Source organism: Budorcas taxicolor, chromosome 3, assembly GCF_023091745.1.
Source record: "Budorcas taxicolor isolate Tak-1 chromosome 3, Takin1.1, whole genome shotgun sequence".
NCBI classification, from domain to species: Eukaryota; Metazoa; Chordata; class Mammalia; order Artiodactyla; family Bovidae; genus Budorcas; species Budorcas taxicolor.
This window is the reverse complement of record NC_068912.1, coordinates 28,596,366-28,603,673: the sequence shown is the minus strand read 5'-3', so window position 1 is coordinate 28,603,673 and position 7,308 is coordinate 28,596,366.

Below are 7,308 nucleotides of genomic sequence, written 5' to 3'. Positions count from 1 at the left end.
TAGGAGGCTTGTGCTGTCAGTTCTTATCTTGGGCCTGCTCTCAGAGGAGCCATGGATGTTGATGTTAATGACGGATCAATATTAAACTTAGACTTGGGGAGCTGGCTAATTCAGTGGTGTCTACTTGTCCTCTCATTGCTTGCAGGGACTGCCAGCCCATCCTCAACCTCTGGCCCCCTCCCCGGGCCCTGCCTCCTTTCCCCAGGGACAGGCCTGCCGTCCTTGTCCTTGCTTCCTCCCCAGCTCAGCCCCTCACACCTGGGACACCTCTGCTCCCCACTATGGGAGTCGCCCCCAGAGCCCAGTGAGAACTCTTGCTGATGGGAACAAGTTCCTTCTCCATCTTTCTCTAAAGCCTTCTTCCTGCCTCCTTATCACAACAGAAGCTTACCTTTTCCCTGGATACTGTCCCTGCAACTTTCTCCAACAGAGGTTTCCCTTCTCCCGTTCCCAGTGGCTTAGAGAGTGGGGAGGCTGAGGAATGTGGGTGCCTTCATTTTCCTCCAAATTGTGCTCATTTAGTCATCCTCTGGCCCTCTCAATCTTTTTACTCTTATTTAAAAAATTCTTCCTGACTCACCAAAACTTTCTCAAGGAGTCGATTTCTTCCAAATTCTTTCTTCTCTTTAAACCTTGAACAGGAGTTCTACTTCCTCAGGTTCCACGTCCCTCCTGCAGAGATGATTTAGGCTTTCTCTTGTTATCTCAAAGTCTCTGTGTGTCTTTCCCCATATTTTTGTCCTTCCCTGTTGTTGCAGAGAATGGAGTCAAAACTTCAAGGCTTCCCTGTGGTTCTTGGATTCTGGCCCCATCTACCTGCTCTGGGACCATGAAAAGAAAGTGAAAGTGTTAGTCGCTCAGTCATGTCTAACTCCTTGTGACCCCATGGGCTGTAGCCTGCCAGGCTCCTCTGTCCATAGAATTCTCCAGGCAAGAATACTAGAGTGGGCAGCTATTCCCTTCTTCAGAAGATCTTCCCAACCCAAGAATTGAACCCAGGTCTCCTGCATTGTAGGTGGATTCTTTACCATCTGAGCCAACAGGAAAGCCTGCTCTGGGTATAAAGATGCACATCTCTGAATTGCATCTCTTGGTATTTCCATTTCACTGAATGCAGCCGTTCCTTCCTTGCCCATCTTTCCCAAAGAGTGCTCTGCAGTTTCAGTCTTCAGTGCCTAAATAAAGATCTTGGTGCCTAGAATCTGCCTTTTGTCTTAAGACTAAAATTTGTAACTAGAATCATGTGTAGAAATTTGAAATGAGACATGGGTATGAATCATGACTGCTTAGCTACCTATTTTTTGTCATTTTGTTGTAATTCATGTCTGACTCTTTGTGATCTTATGGAGTGTAGCCCTTCAGGCAAGAATACTGGAGTGGGTAACCATACCCTTCTCCAGGGGATTATCCCAGTCCAGGGATCGAACCCAGGTCTCCTGCACTGGCAGGCCGATTCTTTACTGAGCCACGGGCGATGCCTTCTAGCTACCTTTTGCCATGTAATAAATTATCCCCAAATTTGGTGGCTTAAAACAACGTTCCTCACTACATCATGTTCTATAGGTCAGGCGCCAGGATGTGGCTTAGCTGAGTCCTCTGCTTCAGAGTATCACAGCTTGCAAAGTGTTGGCTGGGGCTGCTGTCCACATCAGGCTTAGCCAGGGGAGGAGCTGCTTCCAGTTGCATGCATGCGATTGTTTGCAGCACTCACTTTTTCAGAGGCTGTTGGTTTTAGTTCCTTGCTGACTGTTGGCTGGAGGCTGCCCTCAGTTCCTTGGCATGTAGGGAGCTTATAACATGGCAGCTCATAATATCTGAGTGAGCAAACTGAGGAAAGCCAGAGGAAAAAAGAGTACAAGTATGGGACAGAATCACAGTCTCTTATAACCCGATCTCAGACATGCCATCCCATTATCACTTTTGTAGTTTTCTGTCTGTCAAAAGTAAATCATCTGTCCAGCCCATGCACAAGTGCCTGTGTGTGTATGTATGGGTGTGTGTGTGTGCTCAGTCATGGCCGACTCTTTGTGACCCCATGGATTGCAGCCCACCAGCCTCTTCTCTCTATGGAATATTGGGAAGATCCCCTGGAGTAGGAAATGACAACCCATCATACACAAGGGGAGGGGATTAAACAAGAGTGTGAATATCAGGAGAGTGGATTTTTGGCACCCTTTTAGAAGCTGACTACTGTATACCCCAACCCCAAAGCTTTCTCTCAAACTTGCTGCCATGTATTTAAGGTGTCAACTTATTTTCCTCCTTATATTTATCACTCAGCTTCTCAAGAGAGGAGTCTAAATTGGTGGCCTTTATTTCTCCAGCCACGTATTCACTCTTTAACCTATCCCACTGTGGCTTCCACTCTCACCACTCGATGCTCTCTACTCCTGAGGGTTGCAAGTAAATTTGAAAAGGAGCAGGACCCTATGGTCCTTGCCCATATGACCTCAGCCTGCCTTTTGTCTGTAGAAAAACTTTAGCCAAAGAGTAAGTTTAACCAGAGAATTGATAAAATGCAGAAACAAAGGCAAACAGTCAAAGGAGACCAAATAATAATTTAGTCATTAAGTATAATCAAGGACCTTGGTTCCTTCTCAAAGGCTGTAGATAGTATTCTGAGCCATACTCTGTGAGCTGTCTTGTAGATACTGAAACCCCCACCAGGTGGAAGAAGTTAACTACATGATGGCCAAACCATAGCCATGATATAAGCTGCCATAATTCCCAAAACAAGCTCAAGGAATGGGAACAAACTGACCCTGGAACTGGAAATTAACTCTACTTAATCAAGACAATGCTGGTCAGACCACCGATGACCGATTTCAAGATGAATGTCAAAGCTGAATGTGCTGTTTCTGCGTGTAGCTCCCTCCCTCTGTGTATAAAAATTCTCCCCACCCCGATTGTCTGTGGGGCAGGGGGTGTGAGCCTTTGGACAGGAGTCTGGCTTCCCCCACCCCATCCAAAATAAAGCAAATTTTCCTTTCTACCAACCTGGCCTCTTTATTGGCTTTTGAGTGTTGAGCAGCCAGATGGCATCTTGGACTGCAAACTGATTGCTAAGTCCTTTTCTTCTCCCCTCCAGGGACTCTCTGCAGCATATGATTGCCCTTCTTCCTTAGGATTCTCTCCTTTTTTGGCTTCTATGATGCTCTGCTTTCCTGGGTCCTCAAACTCTTCTGCTCACTTCTCTGTTTATTCCTCTACTGACTCTCCCCTCCCCCATCATTTTGACTAATTATTAGTTTTGTATTTGGATAGAACACATCATCTAAGAGAGACTGCAGAAGTTTTAAGACCAGCTTAAGATTTCATCTAGGGTCATAGAAATGACCAGTCCACTAAGCCTGTTGGGAGCAACAGTGTAAAAAAAAATAAAATTGCTTTAAAAATGATTGCTGTCTCCTGTCACAGTCAAAAGGAACCTAAGGAGACATGATGACTAAATGTTCTGTGGTGTCCTCGAGGGATCCTGAAAGAGGTAAAATACATTAAGTTAAAAGCTAAGGCAATCTCAATGAAGTGCAGGCTTTTGTTGATAATAATTAAGCAATATTCGTTCATTAATTGTGACAAATGTACCATACAAATGTAAGATGTTAAAAGTGGGAAACTTGGATGTGGGGACTCTGTACTCTATTCACAGTTTTTCTGTAAATTGAAAAATATTATAAAATCAAAAGTTTATTTTTAAAAATGCACCCTGTCAAGCTCTTCTCTTCCAGGTAAAGGTCACACTGGTATTTGTACATTTATATTTATGCATCATGTCTCTATAGAATTCTGCCTCCAATTTGTGCTCACCTTTCTGCCTCCTTAGAACTAATCTCAGGGCCCTGCATATTCCATAAGTAATTATTGAATGAATGATTGAGTGAAGGAGTGAATGACTGTGAAATACCAACGTGAACTTTGGACCAGGCTGTTCTATAAAGACATAATTAACCCAGCTGAAGCCAAGGGTGATGGGAACATTTTACTGGCCTTTGTCTTCAGTTCATTCGGTTCAACCAAACCTCTAAAGTGGTGGGTTCCCACTTCTTCAAATTACATGTTCCTGCTCTGTTTTTATCTCTGTCACTTCCTCTTCTTTCATCTTTCTCTCTGTATTATTGTTTCTTCTACTGTGGTGTGCTTTCCACTCATTATGACCCAAACAATGGTTGTCCTTCCTAATGTGTTGTGGTTGAGTGGGAAATTTCTAGAGTGTCGGTGATGAGCTGGGACTGAAGCAATAGGAGAACAAAGATGTTTGGTTCTGGATGTGTGCCACCCAGGTAACCACAGATCCCGGACAGGAAAGCTTGGTGCCACTTCCCATGGAATTAGTCAAAGTGAACTTGTTTTCACTAGCATTAAACAATTAGGCTTAATTCCCAGATTTCATCATTTTGGAACAATTGTTTCCATTAGGTTCGCTTTTAGTGTTTGCTCACGTCTATAGTGTGGGCTTCCCCGGTGGCTCAGAGGGTAAAGCGTCTGCCTGCAATGCGGGAGACCTGGGTTCAATCCCTGGGTCGGGAAGATCCCCTGGAGAAGGAAATGGCAGCCCACTCCAGTATTCTTGCCTGGAGAATCCCATGGATGGAGGAGCCCAGTGGACTACAGTCCGTGGGGTCGTAAAGAGTCGGATACAACCGAGCAACTTCACTCACTCACTCATGGCTATAGTCTGTGGGGTCGCAAAGAGCCGGACATAACTGAGTAACTGAGCACGCATGCATGGATACTGTTATCAAATAAGGAGAAAAGTCTCCTGTAATGGCACTCATAGCACTCCCATTTCTACATCATAGTGAACAGTTGCATGTTTAGAAATGTTTGACGCCTCCTCTTCCTTCTTCCTCTTCCTGTTCCTCCTTCCTCCTCCTCCTCCCCCTCTCTTTCCTCTTCCTCCTTCTCCTCTTCCTCCTCTCCTTCACTTCTAGATATGTGGCTTGCTTATTCATGGACTTGAACTTTCCTGGGCCTTTCAAAGTGTCTCCTTTCTGTCCTTTCTTCATGTTTCAAAAGTAACATGCTATTCTCTGTAAAGGAAACTAATACTATTGGCTGATTCTAAAAAATTGTAGATGAGCATCAGCTGATTTGTGTGGGTTTTAATCAGTTGTTCAGGATTTAAGTCCAGGATGTGACATGAAAATAAATGCAGTTAATGAGATTGCAAAGTGTTGACCTTAGCAGTGCAATTTTCTGATCCTCTGAGCTAACTGGTTATAGTTTACAATGAAAATGTCTTGCATTTTTACAATGCTTCATGCTCTTCATTTATGTTAATTTTATCTGATTCTCATATCTTAAAAAAATTTTTTTTTATTCTTAAGACAGTTCTTTCAATAATTGTAGTTCTTGGGTTTTCAGACCAGCATGGCACTGGGTGGAAAGTGTGGCTGGGGAGACTAAGCTTGGGGTGGACTGTGTTTCAGAATTTGAAGGCTGAGCAAGGCCTAGGAGGGAACTTATGGTCCTTCATCGACGTAGAGCCATCTGTTCTGTTAATGCTGTATCCTCTGTGCTTACAACAGTGCATGACACAAGGTAGACACCCAGGGAAAGTTGGCTCAATATCACTTTCTTTTGGTGGAGACGAGAAAAAGGAGCTGGAGTAGGCAGAAGGTGTGATTCATTCTCATCATCCAGTTCCCAAAATGGAGATTTCATTCAACTGTCCTGGGGAGGTTGTGGTTCCCAAAATATCCCTCTTTGTAACACAGGGATGAGCTTAGTCCTATTCCTACTTCCCTTTTTTCTGCAACAGAGAGGATGAGTTATTAATTAGATTAGTCACAATCTAAGATTGGAGCCATATTTACTAGTGGGTGGGACTTGAGGGACAATGGACTGAAAGTTTGCCAGCCCACACAGGTTTGTGAGAGCTCATCTCTTTGATCTACAGTTGACCAGACAGTGGTAAGACCCTTCAGCCATTAGACTGGGACACACGTATCAGCCCAGCTAACTAAGAAGCTCTGCAGTGGACTTTTAGGCCCAAACCCAGTTAGATGGTTGGAGAGGTATGTTGTTTTTATACTAGTTATTTTTCCTTGTGTTCCCATCTCTTAGGAACTCACAGGGAGGAGGGCTTGCTGAGCCAGATCAGGTCCTGAGTACCCCTCAACCCACTGGCAGGACCCCAATTAAAAGCCCCTACTCCAATACTTTGGCCACCTGATGCAAAGAGCTGACTCATTGGAAAAGACCCTGATGCTGGGAAAGATTGAGGGCAGGACAAGAAGGGGACGACAGAGGATGAGATGCTTGGATGGCATCACCGACTCAATGGACATGGGTTTGGGTGGATTCTGGGAGTTGGTGATGGACAGGGAGGCCTGGGGTGCTGCGGTTCATGGGGTCGCAAAGAGTCGGACACGACTGAGTGACTGAACTGAACTGACCCCTACCTAATGCTACTGTTGGAGGCATCCTCTTTCTGCTTGGCAACGGGTCTTTCATCTGAATGCACACTGGCTGGATACGAACATCAGTCACCAGTGAAGCCTCCCACATGTAGATCTTACAGCCTATTAGTCCTTTCAGCCCTTCTCTTACCTCCATCTCTAAGTTTGTCTGTAGTGGTTCTTATAAATGCCATGTATTCATTTCCTGTGATTGCTGTAACAAACCAGCACAAAGTTGGTGGAATAAAGTAACAGAAATTTATTCTGTTATAGTTCTGGAAGCCTGAAGTCTCAAACCAAGTCAGCCATACTCCCACCAAAGGCTTCTTCCCTCTTCAGCTTCTGGTGGCTACTGGCATTCCTTGGCTTGTGTCTCTATCCTTCCAATCTGTTTCTGTCATCACATGGCCCATTCCTCTTTTTTATGTGTCAAACCTCCCTCTACCTCCCTATCATAAGGATGATGATATGTGATGGCATTTGGGGCCCACCTGGGTAATCCAAATGACACCTCCATCTCCAGATCCTTAACTTATTCACATCTGCAAAGACACTTTTTCCAAATAAAGTAACTGCAGCCATGAAATTAAAAGATGCTTACTCCTTGGAAAAAAAGTTATGAGCAACCTAGATAGCATGTTCAAAAGCAGAGACATTACTTTGCCGACTAAGGCCCGTCTAGTCAAGGCTATGGTTTTTCCTGTGGTCCTGTATGGATGTGAGAGTTGGACTGTGAAGAAGGCTGAGCACCGAAGAATTGATGCTTTTGAAGTGTGGTGTTGGAGAAGACTCTTGAGGGTCCCTTGGACTACAAGGAGATCCAACCAGTCCATTCTGAAGGAGATCAACCCTGGGATTTCTTTGGAAGGAATGATGCTAAAGCTGAAGCTCCAGTACTTTGGCCACC